Source organism: Anser brachyrhynchus (assembly GCF_964034855.1).
Source record: "Anser brachyrhynchus genome assembly, chromosome: 7".
Lineage (NCBI taxonomy): Eukaryota > Metazoa > Chordata > Aves > Anseriformes > Anatidae > Anser > Anser brachyrhynchus.
Genome location: NC_137701.1, coordinates 30,860,323 through 30,881,658, shown reverse-complemented (window position 1 = coordinate 30,881,658; position 21,336 = coordinate 30,860,323). Strand labels below are relative to the sequence as shown.

General features: G+C 49.1%; 1 protein-coding gene and 1 long non-coding RNA gene across 2 annotated transcripts in view; both read right to left on the bottom strand.

The window, feature by feature from the left end:
• The window catches only part of IGFBP2 (insulin like growth factor binding protein 2), a gene marked incomplete at its 5' end in the record, with an annotated part of 68,769 nt that overhangs the window by 21,827 nt on the left and 25,606 nt on the right, over positions 1 to 21,336 (bottom strand). The window lies entirely within an intron of this gene.
• LOC308198444 lies at positions 1,490 to 20,690 on the bottom strand. Its single transcript, XR_013953921.1, has 3 exons — positions 20,553 to 20,690; positions 12,258 to 14,535; positions 1,490 to 12,060 (listed from the first exon to the last, which is right to left on the bottom strand). It is a non-coding gene; the product is annotated as an uncharacterized lncRNA (long non-coding RNA).

Here is a 21,336-nt window from a genome sequence, read left to right as displayed (position 1 = left end):
ACGCTGGCTTCTGCCGCTGAGGAGCAGCGGCCAGGCACGCAGGGGCTGGGAACAGAGATGAGTGCTGGCTGCAAAGCTGGCAATTCTCCCACTAAGCCACCCCAGATGCTTCCCAGGAGAAGAGCACGGCTGGGCCCTCCTGCAGGAAGGAATCGGGGCACCACCGCTGGGCGGTGGCATCCTCCCAGGGACCTGTGCCCAGCATCTTTCCACGGCTTTCTGGCCACCATGCGTCTGGCGCGGGCAGGTACCAGCCGTGTCTCTGAACCCTGGCTCTGACACTGCCCCAGTCACATCCCCCAGCACGTCCCTCCAACCATCAGCTGCCTGTCCTCCCACCCACCCACCCACCGCCCTGTTCAGCCAGCACCGCTCTGATCTCTCCCTGTAAGCTCCAGTTTTCAGCTCCCCTGGTGGAAGCAGGCGTCCATGCCCTCCCGCCTGCTCCCTGTCCTGCCAGAGTAAGATATTAAAAGCACTGCCAGCCTTCCCAATGCCACGTTCCAGTTTGATTTCGTGCTGCGGTACTGAGTTCAATCGTCTTTTATCCCTGCTGCCTGCTATCTTTTCTCAGATGTCTAAGCACAAAAGCCACCCCTGAAGCAAGCAAAAAGCAAGGCACGTTAGCAGCAGCTGAACGAGCTCCTCTGGTCCTTCCTGCCCCAGTCCAAGACGACTTCTGGCCCAGGAGAATAAACAACTGAGCAGGAGTGCTAAAGGGGGGTCGCAAGGTAATTAAGCTCTGCACTTGCTATCCCAGCGTGGGTGTTGCTGTGTGCTTGAGAGTTACTTGGATGCACTGGAGTGTAAAACAGACCCATCTTCTGGAGTTCTTCTGGGCTCCTTGGGAGGAAGATACGAGAAAGTTACGACTTCTAAACCTCTCCTCCCATCCCCTTCCCTTCACCCATCAAGGCTCATGCAGACAAAACAAGGACATCTTTCTCAACAGAAAATCCCTCTTTTGCTTTCCAGGTGAATCCTGCTGAGCACTACCCATGGAAAGGCCAAACCAAGTCATCTGCACAAGGACACCCTGTCTTCTAAAGACAGGGAAGAGGAGGATTCAGACACTACAGTACATAGAAAGCAAAGATCTGCCACCAGACTGTTTCTCCTCGGCCCAGGGCCCATGAGTGCCATGAGACAGGGTTTTCACACAACCCAGCACTGAACCCCCTTCAACAGAGCATGGCAGAGCGGGGAGGCTGCAGCGATGCTCATCGGTGAGAGAGGGAGCACGGCTGGGGCTGCTCCTTCTACAGACACCGAGCAGGTCCCAAGGCCTAGCACAAGCTGACCACGACCGAGGCTGTCCGTGCACACCTCTTCAGCTGCACACAGCTTGCTTAAGGCCCCAGCACATGGCTGCTCTCCGTGTCTCCCTGCCAAGGCACCAGTGTGCTCACCACCAGCAGCTACAGCTGCGGTCAGCAGCAGATGGTGGGGGGAACATAAGGACTGATCCTTTCCTCTGCTTCTGAAAAAAATTTAAAAAAAATCGATGGTTTGGGGACTTCCCAAGCCAGAGGCCATACATGGATCTTCGTATTTCATAGCCTCCCATCCTCTATGTGTTTCTCTACTTCCTTTCAGGAGTCATTTATACCAAGAACATTTGATCCCCTGGACACGCTGCCTGATCTTTTTCATGGGATGCTCGATGAAACAAAAGCAGTGACCTCCTTGTTCCTCCCACTATTCGCGACCTTAAAGCACGCTCTCAGCCCACAAGGACAAGCCAACAGAAAGACCCAAACACCCAGGGACAGGTCTTCACGTTGCTGAAACGGGTTCTGAAGACCCTTTCATCAGGAGGTGACCTTCAGAAAGCGACGGGCACCTGCTGCGTGTCACACAGGTCTCTCTCGCACCTCTGAAATCAACCGTAGCCCTCCCAAGGGGCTGGGAGCCAGGACACCTCTTCTTTAAAGAGAAAGAAAAATGCCCGGCCTTTTCACAAGTACAGAAGGCTTTGGCACAAGCCAAGGGCACAGGAACAAAGCCAAAGCACATGGAAAACAGCAGCAGCAGCAGTTCTTACTGCTGCCTAATTTGAGAGCTGGGACACCGCCCCGGAGCGAGCTCACGAGGGATTTATCGCAAGCTCCCGATGATCTCTGCAGGACAGCCCAACATTTCAGGACACCCTTCCAGGGCCATCCCATCGCTGCCCTGACAACCCCAACCCACCAGCACCCATCCTTGTCACGGGCTGCTCTTCCTCAAAAGCCTGCAAAGCACCTTGGCTGGGCCCCAACGAAAGCACCTTCTAATGGGATTTTTCAGGTTTCAAGGATATCAGTGTCTGGCACAGGCTGAAGCAATTAAGACAACATCCAACAGACGATCTGGCATTAATTAACTAGCTATTTACCACTGCAAACATTACAAATCCCACTTTCTAGTTCTGCACCAAAACACTCGCTTTTTTCTTAACTGCTTTCTCCCTCGCCCCATCCCTGCCTGTCCCCAAGTCCCAAAGCACAGCCATGGCCTCTCTGCCGATTCTCCTCTGCCAGGGCCGTGCTTTGCCTCACCAAATAAGCAGCGATGATCACGGCCAGGCTGAAGCTGGAAGGCTTGCCGAGGGTTAAAGGGAAAACGTGTTGCTCTTGGCAAACAGACAAACCAAGTTTTTACTGAACAGTCCTCAAGATGGACAGCCTGGGCCATATGTGCTCGCAAGCATCATGTTTGCATTTTGGTCTCTTCCTCTCGAGTACAGGGTAAGAAAAATCCTCAGGATTACCTCATTTTTATTTTTTTTTTTTTACCAGCTTCACAGAGTTGGTCCCTACGCAGGTATGGGACTGTTCAACATCAAGTTCTTACAAACCAGAGACACCCCAAAGCTGTGACAGCCGAGGTGGAGGCTCCCTCCCTCATCGCCGCATCTCCCTCCTGCACCGCTTCGGAAACATGCCTGGAGGAGCAGCAAGCAGGCAGCCCTGGAGGGAAGGTTTTGGAGTCCGTGAGGAACGGCTGGTGGCATTTCACACCTGCAGCAGCGGTAATGCAAATTCTGCAGGGGGAGAGCATTTAGAGCTGGGATTTGTTACCAACGGCAGCAGAGCTGGCAGGTCCAGTTTCACCAGGAACAAACCGGGGCCTCCACCCTGGGTCTCATCGCCCAGCACACGAAGAACAAGGGCTCGGTGAGTCACTAGCCATGGCTGCTGTTTCCATGCACACGTTACATACAGATCAAGCTGCGTAACGCATCTCTTCTGGACACAGCAAGTGAATTATCAGAGTGCTTCCACTCTCTCCACATCAAGTACCAGCAGCAGGTATGCCTCACCTCTCTCTGAGGGAGAAATGCAGAGCATCTTCCAATCCTAAAGAGCTCCAAAGCAGCAAAATGCCTCCAGCACCTCCAGTGTTTGGGTCACCTCCTGTAAAGCTGCATCATCACTGCTCCCAGTGCCCACAGCCTCTCTGGAGATGCACGGGAAGACTTGAGATCAGTGGGGTAAGACTCTGCCTCGTGACGTCCACAAAATATTACGTAAATTGGTAGGGCAGCATAAATACTTAAGGGAGCGTAAGAGGAGAGAATAATGGAAACCGCTGAACAATAATAAAAGCAAAAGTGAATAAAACCCATAGAGAAAACTCTTCACGAGCTTATTCATGCCTAAAGTGCAATTATAATGGAGCACCACTGATAAAAGCAGGATAAATTGGTCAGAGGATTAAAAAAATTGGTCAGAGGATAAAAAAGCAACCAGGGAAAATTTTAGTTCTCCTATAATTAAGTATATAAAGACTAGAAAGAAATTAATGACTCTTGCAAATACACAACTGTTACTGAGATGAAAACTATTTACTGGATGAGACATACCTGGACAATACAGCTAATTAGTCACTGGCACCATTTACAGGAGGGTTGTGGTGGCCTCTCCTGTTGTCATTCATTTTCAAGTTTTCAAGATTTTCAAGGACATTTCTTCAAGCTTTAAGGCTGTAGAAAATGCACCCGAGAGTACCAGAGCTGGATGCATCCACAAGAAAGACCTGACGTTGCATGGGCTGACCCCTGAACTGAGTAACTCCATGGAAGAAAAGGACAGTGCTCAGATCAGACCTGCTACCGTGGAGCAGGGCATGGGATGGAGGTCTCCAGATGCAGATTCCTCACAAGTGGCCTTGATCCATTGCCACAGCTGATGAGGTTAGCATAAATCCTTAAATCAGACAGGAAGCGAGGCAGTGCTGATACAACACAACAGCCCCAGAAACAGACAAAGGAACAAGCTCTTAATAGAGCATCAGGTGGTGGAAAGTGTGAGAAGTTATCAGAGAAGTCATGCAGGCAAATTAACTGGAAAATGGCAGAAGGCTGATGAATATTTGGCTCCAAAACAGCCATCAGCTTCCCTGGGATGTTCCCAGAATGAAACTGTAGAATGAGCCATAAATAGTCTGAAGTGCATCTTGCTCCTTTACCCCAAAGGCAGAAGAGCCACACTGGGGGAGCTCAGAGGTAGGGAAAAGCAAATGCCTAAAATCTAACCCTCACTGAGTCACAGGAATAAATCATTCCAAAGCGATCTACAGAGGACCGCTATAAGCTGGGGAAGAGCCTTCAGGAAGCCTTCGAGGCATGTGATGCATCTCAACTTCTTTCCTGCCAGCTTTTATTTCATTTGCAATTAAAGTATCAGAGATGCCAGCTATCCTTTCCCCTGCTGGGGACCTCCAAGGATGTACCCAATAACTCCTCTTGAGCAACTAATTCACTATCAAGGCTTCCTAAACCTTACCACATTATCTAGTTATTGGCATTGTACAAGAGCTTTGTTTAGAAAATCTTCCCTCCTTTCCCCACTGCAAATATTCGCTTTCTGAGCACTTGCAATTTCTCCATTCCCTAAGTCCCATTTCTTTGAAAGTTTAAGGTCACAAAGTACAGATTTCCTCATTTCTGTTTCCCCCAAAGCTGGAGTGATTTGGGTTTGCTACAGGGCAAACCCTAGAGCCTACAGAAAACAAACACATAGTACACTTCTGTTATCCTGAAATGCTGAGCAATAAAATCTCAGTAAATACATACATACATGGAAACTTGCTTTAGGTCAGACTATGTCACACTGCTTGGTTTGCTACTATTAGAAAAAAAATCTTTTAAAAAAAGAAAACAGGAGTCCTGCACCCAGAAAACAGTATTGAAAAAGGCAGAAAAAGTCTCTGCATTTCCATTTCCTTTCAAAATTCAGTACAGCAACTTCTTGCAAAACAGGAACATTGCTTTAGTGTAGATCCAACTGTACTTTGAACCAGACCCTAAATTCTGTGAGCGATTTTATTCTGCATTTGGTGGATAAATATTGATCTTTATCAACCCCCTCTCCCCGACAAAAGCTCCTTTTGCCAAGCCGGAGGAGCGTTAGCATGGCAAGGTCAGCACCACATTTCCCTGTGCGCTGCAAAACTAAGGAGAACGCAAGAGAACTAAAATAACTGTGTCTTGTTTAAGGGAAAAAAAATCCTCCCTAGTGTCGGTGCAGAGGTGTCCCAAGGCACCGGGGATCTGTCTGTGCCATCAGCCACGTGGTACCTCCCAATGTGGGAACGGGAAAGCCGCTGCCCTGCCCTTGCGGTGCCAGCTGGAGAAGATGTCCTAGAAGAAGAGCGTTCCAGCCAGCAGAAGTTTGAGACAGGGGATATCATTAGGGCCGAGTTATGGCATGCTGTCCTCATGCCAGCCCTCCTCTCTAGCTCGCTGTGCTCTTTTCTCTCCCCGTCGTTGTTTTCCTCCCATATCATGAGGGAGCAGCCAAGCCCTCCCCATTGCACATGCTCTGGCTCCCCTGGAGCTCTTCCGTGCACCTGCGCCGGCCCACAGCCATTCTTTTTTCAAGCTCATGACTGCAGCCAAGGGCTCGCCAGCTGCCTTCAGAGGGGTTAACACTTCCCTCGCCCCACAGGAGGCTTCTCTACAGATTTGGGTGAGACTGGGTTTGGCAAACCAGAACCCGAGTGACTGTCCACCCTCACCCTGGAATCAATTAAAATGCTCTGGTCTTACTTATCTACTGACGGATCCCGCTAACACGTGTCCTGTTCATCAGTCTCTGGTCTAGTCTTTTACTGCACACCTCAGCACTCTGTGCAATTGCATTTTATCGCATTTTGGACCTTGTCATCCCTCCAGATCACTTACCCTGAAGAGTTTTCCTGAACTTTCTCTTTCCGTGACAACAATCCCAATTCAGCGCAACCAAGCAGTCGAGTCCTTCATACTTCACCATTTGCACCAGGGCCTTCACTGCAAACCCACGCTGCCAGGTCCACCTGAAGCCTTACCCCTGGGGTCCCCTGCAGCCAGCAGCCCTACAGCCAAGCCCCACCATCCCCTCACAAGCTTCTGTCACTCCCTCACCCACCACTTCCCAAACTGACTCCCACTGGCTCCATTTTAAGGACTATCTCATGCACATTTGGATCTACTGCTCTCCTAGAGATCACTCAGACCTGACACATTGCAATGCTCTTTTTATTTTTAAATGAAGCATCAGTTACTGAAGTATTGGCTCAGCCTGGCACGATCTGCCTCTGCTTAGCTCCCAGGGCACTCCATCTGCTCAGCACTTACCTTCAAGTCCTTCATTACTCTTTCTTCCAGATCTGTTACAAGATCAGTCACCCATTAATCTGATCTGTCTGATTAACAGCTCTATATTTGACTCACTCCCCCGCCTTTGGGGAGCCTAAATATTGGGTCCTTGTCTGCCACTTACACCATGACCTACGAATTTGTACTCATGACGCAGCAATTTTTTTGCATCTGTCCCTTTATAAAAAGTTCCTGGCCTCTGCTCTCCTACCAATTTCAATCAAGCTAGCCCTTTGATTTCTGTTTTTCCCATCAGTTTTTAAGGTTTCCATGTCCTCATCCCCTCTGACTGTACTGAAAACTGAGGCAATGGTTGGTTCATGTTGGAGCCATACCTAGATCATCTTTAATCTCCAGTTGGTCTTCACTGCACAGCGGATTCAAGTCTTTTTATTTATATAGCTGAGAAACCTGTTGCTATTTGTTTTAATTTCCTTTGCCAGGCCTAACGCAGCTTGACTTTTGGCAATTCTCATTTTATCCCTACCCCTCCTGACCTCTAAGACATTGCTTTTTCGCCGATTAGTCTTTTTTTCCATTCCTTACAGACACTCTGCTCGGTCCCAACTATCCTTTTTAAGGTGGCTATTCACTAGCCTCAGCCTGGAGCCCTTTCCTACCAAGTTCTCCCCTTTTCCTTGGGATCCCTGGTCCAGAGAGTTTCCACACCTCTGAACTACAGGAAGGCTCTGCGTCCTCCACACTCAAGTTCCCATGCTTCCCTGCCCAGATGACTTCACCAGCCAGATTTTTTCATTTTTCAAAGTTTGCCCTTTCAGAGACAAGTATCCTAGTTCCAGACCTACTTTTGTTTAGGCTTCCATTTAATTTAAAAAGGAATCCATTTTATGAGCACTAAGTCCAAGATTCCTCTGTACAACAAGGCCCTTCTGTAACATCAACACTAGTTACCAAAACAAAACCTAAAATAGCACCTCCATTTGCCGGTGCTGTTACTATTTAATGAAAAAATCCAGGCTATTACATCCAGGAATATCTGTTTTACCTTATTAATACAATGTGTTTGCCAATGTGTATTCCTAGATATAAAGATACATACCTAAGCTCTCACAGCAATGTTATTTTGGAAACATTTATCTTTCTAGTAACATTACAAAGGTCTATCCGTACCACCTCTGCTATGCCTCATTTCACAGGCCGCAGCTCTTTATCTACCCTCCCATGGCTATTTCCCAAGGTGCTTAAATGAACTGCCATCTCCCTAGGTATTTCGTGAGTACCTCCAAGTGGTCCTATCACCAGGATGTTTCTCCAAAAACGGTCAGGCCGTCACGGGCACAGTTGTACCAGTTCAGACCACAGACCCACTCAGCCCGGTCTCCCACAAGCAGCCTAAAGTGGGTGCTGATGGAAGACTACGAGCAGGGCCGCACGCAACGCTTGCACTGCATGCCTTTAGACTACTATGGCCAGGACCACAACACTTCCAGTCCACACGGTCTACATGCTGGTGTCACTCACTCTGGGACCCCTGACTCCTCATCACAGGCCCTGCTCCTTTCTGAGGATAGTATTAAATGGGGGGGGGGAGTCACACATGACCAGACGAAATCACCACCACAAAAGCCCTTCGCTGAAAACTGTTAGATAATTTACATCTTCGCTATTTGTGTCCGCCTTCAATCTGTTTGAGCAAAAGTCAGGCAAGTTGTGAGGGGCTGTGAATGGATTTGTCACGGAAGTCACAAGCTCCGGCATGTTTCTTCATCAAAACTAACGTTACACAAAAAAGGCAAAATGCAAATAAAAGGATGAATTAGACTAAGACAAAAATGAATTCTGGTAGACAAGAGATTCCCAGTGCCCACTTTGTTACCGATGACAAGACCAAAGAGCTTTGCTTTCAGTACTGCCTTTGTTTCTGCTCCCATTCCAATTTTTGTATGTGCTGTGTTTCACAGTAAAGTCCTTGGAAGCAGCTAACACAGCTCCAGCCACAGTCTGCTTAAGGTAGTTTACACTGATGCAATATAGCTGACTTCAGGGGAGTCAATCCTGACATCATGAAGGTCCCATAAACAGTTTTGGGGCCAAGTTCACAAGCTGGGAGTCAAGAGAACTGGATTCAAGCCCTCCTATCTTGCTCCCCCCCCCCCCCCCCCCCCCCCCGAGACCTTGAGGAAGTCACTCTATCCCACACTACAAAAAAGGGATCATAAAATTCCCATCCTTGACAGAATGACTGCTAAGATCAAGCCAGCAGATACAAGGAAGTCCTTGCAACTATGGCAAGGACAGCCACATAGCCACACCAGATATTTAGCTTCAAGTCCCTTGCTCCGATACTGTGCTTTTTAGTACCATATAAACAATTCCTTTTTTTTTTTTTGGCCTCTTCTCTCCAAACATACAGGTTGGATAAAAAGGAGAGAAAGAAACCTCTTTTTTTCCTCCCCCATCAGCCCTGCAAAAGCTGGAGCTGCTTTGTGAAACCTGAGAGGAAAAGAACTGCGGCAATTACCTCACCTGCCTCACTCCGAGGATTGCCTCTTCACAAGAAGCCTCACGCACTGCAGCTGCCCAAACCGAGACAACCCCAGGCATTAACACTGAGCTGCGTGTCTGACTTGCTTTTTATCTCAGGCAATGCAGATTAAGCAAAGCTGACCCCATGCAAAACCCCAGGAGAGGCAGCTGCCTCTGCCCACCTGCAGCACCAAACACACCTCACTGTATCACCTCATTACCTGCTGAAAAATTGTTCTTGCTTGGCACCAGGCACTGTGATTATTGGATGTGGCTGAGGTTAGGCACTCCTCAAACTCAGGACTTTCAGGAAAAATTTGGGTGCGCCTCTTCCTCCCATGCAAGGAGATTCAGCAATTTTGCAAAAAGTGATTTGCATTTTCCCAACCCAGTTGTCTCTCATATCAAAGGGGCGTACGTGCCAAAATGTACGTGAGCCTAGGCACATAAGAGGTAACAGTAGTCTCCAACTTGCCCTTAAGAAAAGTCAGGCAATAATCAGCTCTTTACACTCGTGGGGAGAAAGTTGCTCCCAGGTGGTGAGCAGCTTCAGAGACCGAGGTTTGATCCTGCAAGAACCTTAAGACCCTAGGAGTGAAGGTCAGACTCCACCTCCTAGAAGCGATAAATCTCATTCTACCTCTGAGTCAGGTGAGCCAGTCAAATACTGTTATCATCACTGAAGATGACCACTTTGACCTGAGGTCCCCTCAGGACAACGGGGTCCCAGCGTATAATTTGCCGAACAAACCCATTTAGAGATAATCTTGTCTCCCAAAGCCTTCTTCATCAAAGAAGAAAAACAGCCAGGCCTCTAGGGATACTCAGCTCTTCCCTTATCTCATTGCCTCATGGCTGGATTAGCTAATAAGGATCCTTCAGGTTCAGGTCCTGAAACTGGCCTCCTCAAGTCCACCTGCTCCTGCCAAACCCCCAGGGGCCCGGCTGACTCAAGGGCCGTGTTATGGAAAAGGCCTCCAAGCCCAGAGCCTTCGCTCTCCTCAAATGCACCAAGACTTCGAAGCACGCCGAAAACAACACTGTGCTGTCTCGGGGCTTACAATAGAGCAGACAGGCAAGCTGGAGCAACCGAGGGTCATCTGTTCAAGATCATGCAGGCGTCGGTGGCTGCGCTAGGAATCGAGTCCCGTGCTCCCGACTCCAGCCCTTGTTTTTTCCACAATGGATAGCGTAATCCCTGGGTGAGGCAACTCGACTTGCGCAAGCCCGGACTGGCTGCTCCTCTCACCATAAGGAATGCTCTTGCCTGCTCTCCATTGTACGGTCTCGATGGCCACGGGTTTGGAAGGAGGACAAGGCAGAGATGAAGGAACAATACAGCGGTACAGAAAGGCAGCCTGATCGCTCTTGTTGCCCCACCTCCTCAGCTGGTTACAATCTCTTCCACAAAATGAAATAACACGAAGATGACTAATGACTGGAAGATGAGTGTCTTGCTGAAGCAATGCAGCAGGGCAAAGGACTCTTGCCAAGGGCAATGGAGAATCTTATTTCATTGCTTCCATGAAGATAGCAGCCATCCACCTACCTCACTAGATCCATCATGCCTTCAAGAGGCCACCACAATGAAAAACAACCCCCATCTTCCACTGAAGGCACTGATTAATGCCTCCAAATCACCTTAGTTGCTCTGAACTCCTTTTCCTTTAATGAGCTCGGCTAGGTCTATGCTATTCCACCACAGCTGTTCACAAGCACCTATCAGAGATCTCAAGTGCCCAGGGAAAAGAGCATGAACAGGATCAGCCAGGAAATCCCCAGATGGCCTACGGGGAGGGAAAAAAAAAAGAGGTTGCAACCACATGATGCAATCCCTTGAACTTAAGTAAACCTGTCCTGACCAGTTCTCATCCAGCCTAATTTCTTCCCAGGGCAAATGAATTTCTTCCTGGGACAGCTGTTTGTTCACGTACAGAACGATGTCCAAAGGCAGCTACCTCTACGTTTCTGTTGCCTTGTCTCCACCACTTAAGCTGCAACTTCAATTATATCTAAACTTATTTCACCCCGTTTTGAGCAACAGCAGCTCGCATTTCAGCTAAGGACACTCTTTCCCCTCTTCCCTGTTTTCTTTGATTCCCCCCAGGTTTTCACATCTGGGAACAAGCCTTCACATTCCCTTTCCCGGGAACAAGGTTAATTTGTGACCTTGTCCTTCCTTCTGCTCTCGTGACAAATAAGCAGCAGCCCAAACCCATTGCGTACTGATGATTCCCACCTGGAAGACCCTCCAGGAGCCAGAGAAGTTTCTTTAACACCTTACTCTGAAGACGAGGGTTGTGCTGAGCTGCATGATCAACAAGTGCCTGAAGAAAGGGAACTGGACTCAGGCAGCAGCAACAGCTCTCAGAAGAGGAAAGAAAAGGTTTGAGAAGGCAGAAAGGAACAATTGCATTAAAATATCCAGATCTTTCCCAGAATACTCACAGGGGGGTAAAAAAAAAACAGAGCCAGTTTTGGCAGCTCCCCTGCCCAAAATGACAATGTACTGGTGTGTCCTCCAGAGAGCAGAACCAAGGAGGCCAGCAGTCCAGGGGGCTGGCACAGAGGAATGCTTCCCATGCAGTCCTTTGACGTCAAATTCAAAGTATTAAAAAGGGTCTCATCTCTGCCAATTTTCACAAAATGAACAACAAATAGTTCAACTGGCTTCAAAGATTATTACACCGGGCATGCAATGGAATGACTGAAACATGGGGAATGTCACCACTTGTTTGTTTAAAAACCAGGCTGAAAAAACATGGCTATTTCTGTTTTTTAGAAGACCTGACTCCCACAGTCAGTCTAGAAAGACTGATAAGAAGCTGTACATTGACTTACCACCAAATCTTTCATTCCTGAGCATTATCCAACCTGGCACAGAGGAGCTTAGAGTCAAGGTGGGGCTGGAAAAACTCCTGTTTCTGAGCAGCATCCACGTGCCACTGTGGCTGGACAAGGCAGAGAAATAAAAACTATTTTCCAAGTCCATCCAATAGCATGAGATAAGCCAGTGAGTCTCCAATGAAGGTCTCCCATCTAAGAGACCTGACATCCACAGGAAATGGGATTTGTGTTATCCCATTTGTGTGGACCACAAATAACATAACTCCACTTCCAGTCCCCCACTTCAGCTCCTCGCCCTCACCGTTGAGGGCATGGCCTTCAGGAGGGGAGCAGAGATGGTGCTCACCCAGGAACGAGCTCCAGAGCACCCTGAAGGCAGAGATCCCTGCAACGGGAGTCTCAGCAAGTCATCTCTCACAGTTAGAAATGCTGACTAATTAGAAACATCTTTAAATCCCCAACTGGGGAGATGCCTGAAAAAAGCCAAAACATAATACTAATAATGATGATGATATTTGTAACTGCTGTTACTTGTTATCTTCTCAAGATGTTGACAGCAGCTCTTAGCAAGCATACACCAGTGAATAGCTTACACACACTAATTCTCTCTTAAAAAGCACATATTTAACCCTCAAAGAACACTTTTCCATCCCACATGAAACCTTAGGGATTGCCAAAATGATTTAAAATCTCAGCAAACAAGAGCTCTTGGAGGTGATAATCAAACCCCTCTTGCCCACATGTGACTTATAAGGTCTACATTTCTCATGCTCTACAGTTTCCAGCTGGGAAACATCAGCAAGCCATCGATTGCCCCTTATATACAGATGAACAGGTAATTAGTAAAATGACCTAATTAACATTAATACACCAGAGTGACTGATCTAACAAAGCTTGACTTTTTAGGGTTTTCTGTTTTGTCTTTCCTACTGTAGCTCTTTCCTGAGACTGTGCTCAAGAGATTGTTGGTTCTCTGATACCTGATACCGGCTAAGTTTTGGCTACAGCCCATCAGGAGACACGTACAAGGTGCAGTCCCACCACCCAGCAACTGTTTTCCCAAAAGCTGTAGGAAACCAGTATCTTGGAGCCCGATCCCTCCAGTGAATGTTCTGGTTCAAAAGTTTTCAGGGTAGCCATAGAGACGAGGATAATCCACACGTGCCCGCACACAAGGCTCATTTGGAAGAAAGCCAGGCTCAAAATGGGACAGCCAGTACGCTGCTTTAAAACAAGAAATAGAAGTCTTTGCTGAGTACAAGAGCTAAACAATGATCACGTTTGCACTTCGTTGCTCACATGCCCTCCTTATAGATTTAAAATGGCACGGCAGAACAGAGACATTCACAGGGAAGGATTTGCTCTTCAACTGTAATCAGACACTGAGTGCTCAGGATGCACAAAGCGTGCGTGCACGTGACGGCGAGCAGACAGCATGGGATCAAAAACATGAAACTTGGGGGTTTTAAGGGGTGGGGGAGAGGCAAAGAACAGGCACAGCGCACCCAGCTCTGCAAAACTCATGCACACACAAGCTGGGCAACCACAAGTACTGCCCTGGGGAAGCAGAAAGGCAGCTGCTCACCTCACAAAGCCTGGGGACAAGGCTTGCTCACTGCCTGCACCCAGCCGCAGCGATAGCAAGGAGATGTTGTCCCAGCACAGGCAGATGCTGATGGGGCAGCATCCTGGGGAAGGGGCAGAGATCAACAGCCCAGCACACAAATGTTTTTTTGTTGTTGTTGTTTTGTTTTTTTGTTTTTTTTTTAAACCAAAAACACCATCCAGGGGCTGTTCCCACCTCTCCAGGACCCCAGCACCTCTCATGTGCAGGAATTCCAGGGACAAGGCTGGATCGAGCAGGAAGAAGTAAGGTTGAACTGACTTTTGGAAAAAAAAGCTTTAGGACCCAATTTAAGTACAGCAGGTCAGTGAGACCCTGCCACTGGCTGGGGTATGGGCTAGCTCAGCACAAAGGAGGAATTCAGGTGCACCTTCTCCAGGTGAGACACCGCCTGACTCCTACTAACCTTGTTTGCAAGGAGCAATATTTGTCCCCGTGATGTGTCACCCAAGAGACCAAACTAGTTCACAACTCAAGTACTCTTGCAAGATTTGTTCTCCTCGGGTCAGAACAATTTAAGGAACATTGTCAAGGCTCACATACCTAAGAAAAACACATCCCATCCCCAGCCCAAACCCCCTCAAAAACGAGCAAGAAAGGAAAAAGCTGCGTCAGGCTGGAGGACACAGCACAGGGATGCAGGCACCAGCACGTCCACAGCCCCAGGGAGGGGCGGGGGCTGAACCACAGCCCAGGGCTGCTGCTCAGCAGCTGGGGCTCGAGCACTTGTTGCAGCAGGAGGAATTAGTAAGAGGCATGGGGAAAGGTGGGGGGTGTCGTATTCAAGGCCCAAGCTGCTACAAAGAGAGCAGCAAAAGCAGTCTGGGGAAAGGTTTAGTTGGCTTTCTTCTGTTTCCTTTTTAGTTCTGACTCCCAACCACAGCCCCAGGAAGCGTGCACCCCTCTGAGGCCTCCATGTGCCGCCACCTTGGTGCATCTCCAAAGATGGAACACCCTGAAAACAAAAAGGACAAACCAAATTTTATTCTTTTCCCTCCTTGAGCTTTTAGGGAGTCAGAGGAAAACGCTTCCATGAATGGCAACAGCTAGCTTTATTACCTACCATTCCCTCCACCGATCCTTGCAAAGTACTGAATGGGAGGAGCAGGACGAAAAATCCCTGTTGCCCCATCCCCTGGCAGTTCAGCTGTTTTGCATCACCGCCATGAATCAGCCTGCGTGCGTGCGGGCACTGCCCATGCTGACGGGCATCGCCTGCAGCTCAGACCCTGCTCTCCTCTTGGAGGAGCACGAGGAGGGACGATGGCCATCAGGTGCTCCCCCAGCAGCGCAGCGTGGCCAGGAGAAATCATTTTTTCCAGGACAGTGCTACAGCAGTGCAAGCAAACCACTCCATCCGGCGTCTGAAACCGTTCGAGTAAGATAAAACACCAAGCTCAGCCATCGCCCATCGGAGCCAGCGTTACTGCAGCAAAGGTCCTGAGCTTTCCCCAGTACCTTTGCTCTGCGGCCACGTTCAGGTTACGACTCCAAAGGACCACAGACCTCAGCCTCTGAGGTTTCCTCCTGCAAGGAATGCAAACAGCTGAGAAATGCTAGCGGCTTTCCCACACGGATCCACAGAGGGAAGCCGAGACACCAGGCAACCGCAGCCTTTCAGGAAAGAATTCGTGCTGAAAAATGATGGCTCTCCCTCCTGGCGGGGGTAACCTTACACTGGGAGGGACTCTCGACCTGCATCCGCGCCGCAGGCACTTGCTCCAAGCAGAGATCCCAGTGCACGAGGGCTGCCGGATCGGGACCGTACATACACGTCAGGGCTTTTTTTAATGCACATCGGTCAGTGGAGGGACCCAGCAGGAGCCTGCTTGGGCCGGTGGACAAAGTGGGGGTAGGGGAAAAAACTGTGACAAATTGAAAATGCAACATGGATTGCGTAACTGCCTGAATAATTCCTTTCAAGCCAAAAGGGATTCCTGTAAAAGAGGTAGTTTGCTGCAGTCCCTCGGCTCTGCTTAATGAAAGGACCCCCAGACAGGTTTGGTTGGATTTTTTTTTCCTTCTCCTTAAAAAAGACCTCCCTATAGCCCTGTTGCAATCTGTAGGATGCAACTGAGCTTCCATACTTCGGTTCCCACAGCTCTCCCCTGCCAAACGGGTGACACTGGAGACAGATTTCCCCACACTGGCTGGGCGAGGAATTTGTTCAAAACGGCAAAAGACGCTCATTCCCTTCTGCTGGAGACAAATTAATGAAAACAATGCAAGATATTCATAGGGGAGGAGGGAAAATCTGCTGACAAATATTTTCTCTAAAACATGAAGTGAGATTTATTAGAATGTGGGATCATCTCCCAGCAAGAAAGAAAAATTGGTGAAATGAAGCAAAAAGCAGGGGAGAGAGTCACAGCAGCAGGATCGACTCAAGTTACAGAGTGGCATCCACAAAACCTGTGGAAGCCTCAAGTTATAGGAAGGAAACCTGGAACATCAGTGCACAGGAGGGTCCCAACACCGTGCAGTACCAGCAGCCACCCCAAACCTTGCCAAAATGCTGACAGCATCCTCCCAGCAACAGACAAAAAAAAAACCTTCCTCAAGGGCAGCAAATCCCCAGGGGGGCACAGGGGGAGCCTGAGCATTTTACCTGGTTTGAGAAGGAAATCAGGTGTGAGAGGAAGGGGGGTGGAGGCCACCCCTGAACTTTTTCTGGTGCAGCAAGTGTGTTGTTTCCCAAAAGGATAGCCAGCCACGGCAGAAATAGCACAACTCATCCTGGTCACTAGCACCCCTGTGGATGTTCTGATGTCTCACAGGGTAGTTGAGCCCACACTGCAGCCTGTCCCTCCAAGCAGGCACTAACAGGGCCTCCCTCCTCTACCTGACCAGGGATTTCCACCAAACTTTCAGGGAGGAAGGGATCAGACCTCAGCACCACCCCACTGGCCCAGAGCTGGTCAATGGATTCAAAAGCTTTGCCGAAATCAGGCTGACAAAATGTTATTCCCTTCAGTGGGCTCTTTAGGAGCCAACCCCACTGAGTTTGGAGCTCCTTGAATTCCACATCACACCGTTTGCCTAAAATGCAGATCCCCAGCTCCCTGCCAAGCCCTCCGAACCCGTTGGCCTCGAGGCCAGGTCCGCAGACTACTCTGCAAGTCCTTCCCCTCTCCTGGGCAGCCCCAGCTTCTCCTCCTTGCCCCAGGACTCCGACCCCACAACCGGTTATTTTCTACCTACCTCCACTCCTGCCCCAGTTCCCCTTCCTCCTTTTTCTTGCTTCCCACATGAACACCATGAGCCCTAACTCCCCTCCTGGCCAACCTCTGACCCCATTTGGTTCAGGAGGGCACAGATGCCTACCCTGAGCTCCACGAGTAGATGTGAGGACCAGAAGATGGGACGGGATGGCAGGTCAGGCAGTTTGGAGACTGCTGCCCATTGGGAAGGTGGGGGAGCCCCAAACTCACTGTCCCCGCTTGTGTCCCTGTTTAGGGGAAGGGACACCTGAAGGCAGCTCAGGACCATCTCCTTCCCACAGCCCAATCCCCAGCACAAGCGCTGACTCAGGCGTGAGCAACACCCGCGCGATGGCATTGCCTGCCCTGGGCACCCAGACAGCCCTCAGCATCAGCCGGGAACGTGCTCTGCCCCAGTGAATCACACACCAGCCCCGGCAAGTCCTTTCATGACCCATCAGTCACCAGAGGGGAAAAAAATTACAGGCACACAAAGTAATTAGAGGTGTAACCCTCTCCCCTCCCTCTGTGCAGGCTTAATGCTCCCTTTGTCCAGGCATGTTTGCCTTGCTAAGTCGTGCCTCGGGACAGCTTTCTTGACAGAAAACAAAGGTTAATTAAAAAAAAGCACAAAGAAATCCCTCATTAAAATGGCCACCCTCTCGGCATGGCTCTCTACCCAGCCTGGTCCTTCCTGGAAGCTGAGCACCGACCCGCGGCCATCACCCCTGCAAGGAAGCCAAATTGCACGCAGCCAGCTCGGGGCTGACTCCGGCAATGGAAATCAGGCGGGGGAGCAGACCTGAGGTGCAGCAAGGTGCAAAGCCAGTGGTGGTTACCTGCCCCATGCACCGAGCTCCCAGCCTCACTGACTGCTCATCTTCCCTCTAATTAAAACCTCGGTGGCACACGTCACCTGCGACCTACTGCAACTCTGCCACCGATGGCTCTTGGGACAAGCAAGGAGACTCTGCTCCCCTCCCGCCGCACCGAGGCGGCTGAAACCACAGCAAACCTGGCTTCCAGGTGCTTCGCCTCCATGACGGAGGTCTGTTACAGCACAGACTTGTTGAACACAGGTAAAGCCCGCCTCAGACCTGCTGTCTGCAAGTGCACAAACACCTCTCCCACGTACTCATCCCGTTCGCCTGGGACGCACACAAGCGCCTCTGATCCTGTTAGCCAGAAGTGGTGAAAGCACACACACACACACGTGTACGCACACCAGCCAGCTCATTAAAGCTAATTAAACAGCCTTCCACAGGGAGTTTTGAAATGCATATACAGCAATTCCTGCACGTTGCTTTCTTCAACCCTCTGGATGTGTGAGCATGATTACTCACACCACATGAAAAATACAGCTAATGTGAAACTTCATGGAGCTGCCACGCTTGCACATTAGTGGAGGTGTGCTGTGATTTAATCAGATTCTTCCTGCTCGGAGACAAATATGGTGGCAGCAGTACAGGGGAAGAACATCCAACACTCAGATTTCTGTCCAAGCCTGAATCAAAGGAATTGATAATTTGGAATTGCCGGATCTTTTCGCTGGCGGCTTTTGGTAAATCCTGCAAGCCAAGATGTCATCAGGGTAAGGTGTGGAGCCAACACGCATGTAAGCAACACCATCAGCACCAGGATGACCACTGAGCAGAAGTACAAAGGATTGAATTGGTGGGCTCAAGCAAAGAAAAAACAGGCAAATCACACCTTCAAGAGCTTCCAGTATAGAAAAATTGCGGCCTCAGACCTGATAAATGACGCAAAGGAAACCTGAGCAGGGACACTGGCAGCCTGGCCACACTCGAGGAGCAGCTCCATTTGATGGGAACCACAGAGCCATCAGCCTCGGGAGCTGACGGAGCCACTGCTAAGGCACCAGCCCTCCTGCAAGGGCACAAGGGGACTACCCCAAACCCAGCCACATCAATACAGGGAGGCACTTCAGTTGGCATGTATGTACAGATACATGTCTGTCTGTCCATGTGATCTCACTAATTTCACAACATACACTCCAGAAACAGGAACACATACATTAAAGCCACATACCATGACTGTATAATGAAGAAACTTCGCTAATCTTCCACAGATGCACTTTGGGTGAAATTCAACTGCAGACACAGATGATGGAAAGGCTTCCATTGACTTTTTTGGAGTTGGTCATCATGTAGATGCACTCAGGGCACAGCTAGTTAACTGTAAGGCTGGTATGTTCAGTGAAACTGCAAGCTTGGCTAGTGAAGCCAAAGGGCTTGCAGTTTCCATAAATCAAGCTACTTCCAGATTTATTTATTTTTCACCATTGCTCTTTCAGGTCTTAAAGAAAAAACATACACTAAGTTCCTACACTTAAATAGAAAATAATGAAATACAAGGGACTAAAACAACCATCATTCATATGGATGACATCTGCAGCATTTTTTTTATTTTTTTTTTTTGCTGGTTGTCTAACCTATATTCCTACAGTTCACAGAAGGAATTAGGTCAAAATATGCAGGACGAGTATCCAGCCACAGTTAGTGCACACAGCTGCACTGACCAAGCCGTTCAAGTTCCATGATTACTCCAGTGATACAGTTTTGACAAACCCTACAGTTTCAATTTAAAAGGCACCAGAAATTAACTGCGAACCACAGCATATAAAAAGCTAGAGAATAGCTTAGCTGTCAAAACGAGACAGGAGAAACCATTTTCATCAATAAGATCTTTCAAGAGAAGATTTCAAGATTTCAGCAAAACGATACACAATAAGTGTAGTTAAAGGAAACCGTAGTTGAACAAAACTAAAAACAGCTTTCCACAGTTTTTCTGTTGACCCTACATTAGATGACTTTCCTGTGTGGCTCATTACCAGAGCCAATAATGACATTTTCAACTTTTTCCCCAATTTGGTCTGAAAGCTTTAGGTTACAGTAAAAACTTTAAGAGAATCTGTAAAGCTTGAGAAACAACACAACAAAGTTAGCTTTGCAAAAGTGTTGCTTCATCTAGAAAACTTAATAAAGATTTAAAAAGGTATTTATTCTGACTACTGGAAAATACAGATGTTAGTCCTAGATTATATCCTGTGAGAAACAAAAGCTATGGGAGGGGGAGGCTTAAAGCGCTGGAGTCACAACAGCTTTTTCACAGAGACAGCGAGAAGCAACTTGAATATAAATAAGTGTCCAAAATAGGTCAGCACTCTTTTCTTGGCCACTGAAGTTTGATACTTTTCACTCAGAGTTAGCCTGGATGGTGGAGGCACACACAGAGCACTGCGAGATCCGTGGGGACGCAGGAGAGCCCATCAGCAACTGGCAGCATTGGGCAAGACCCAGTCCTGCAACAGATCCCATACAGATGGGTTGGGGCTCTCCATACATTGGGCTAGGAGGTGTAGAGTTAAAAAAAAGAAAACATTTCTAGAGCATGGAGCAGCAGCAAGTCTGCTGGTCAAGCCCCAGCAGCATCCCTGCCTCGCACAGCTTGTTTACCACCAATAAAAAGCCCATTAATTGCACAACGCACCTGTTAAAAATAACTCCAAAAAGTCATTACTGGTAAATTAGTAAGACATCAGGAGATGCAGACGCCTCCACGTGGTGTTATAGAAACCACAGAGGAGGCAGGCATCCCTCAGGAGCTTTCCCTGAGGGAGACAGGGCTGGGGATTTCTCTCCCTTTGAGAGGACACAGCTAATTTGAAGGGCTCAGGCCCAAAATACGGCCATCACCTCACCAACGAGCCCAGGGTTTCTGCTTAAGCAACGTCCAGAGAAGGTAAACTCACCGGGCTGAGATGACGCCGGTTCCTGCAGGACCAGCTGGAGTGCAAGGCCCCTTCGCCCAGGGGTGGCTGCCAAATCTTCGCGGCCCAGCTCAGGTAAAGAGGCCACAACAAGCGCTGGGGCGGCTCCGTCCCCCCGCAGGCTGCCCACGGACCCCGCTGAGGAAGGGGCCCACGGCTCAGACCTTGCAGATGGTGCCTCTTCAGTTGCTGCCCCCAGACTTGTGCAGCTTCGTGGCTGCTCCAAAAGTAACCCGGGGTCACTGCCCAAGCCCCACTGACTGAAACAGAACCAGGATCCCTTCTGGTTCACGAGGTGCTAAGAGGGGACCTCGAAAGCAGCTGCAGATACACAGGGTGGTGATTCAGCCTGACCTTTTCACGAGAGGCAGCCTTCCCTCCCCATGCCCTCACAGGACAGCAAGTACATTTTTCAGACGTGCACGGTACCCTCCAGGCTTGTAAGAATGAACACGGGGTCACGCAAACAGGTGAGCAAGCGCTGTGCTGTATCCCGGCAGAAAACACAAACATTGGGCTTCAGAAATGAAAGCGTTCATCAGCACAGCGTCCACAACACCTGCATTGCTGCTGCTGCAAAGAAACCTCCCACAGAGACCCAAATACCGAAAATCCCCAGACCTGAGGATGACAGTCGGTAAAACACACCCAGCGGACTTGCACATGGAGAGAAGGAAGGAAGAGCTCTTCTGCAGCCTCCACACCACAAAGAAACAAGCTAACACCCTCTGACCCCCCTATTTAATGCTTAAATTCAGGTGGGACT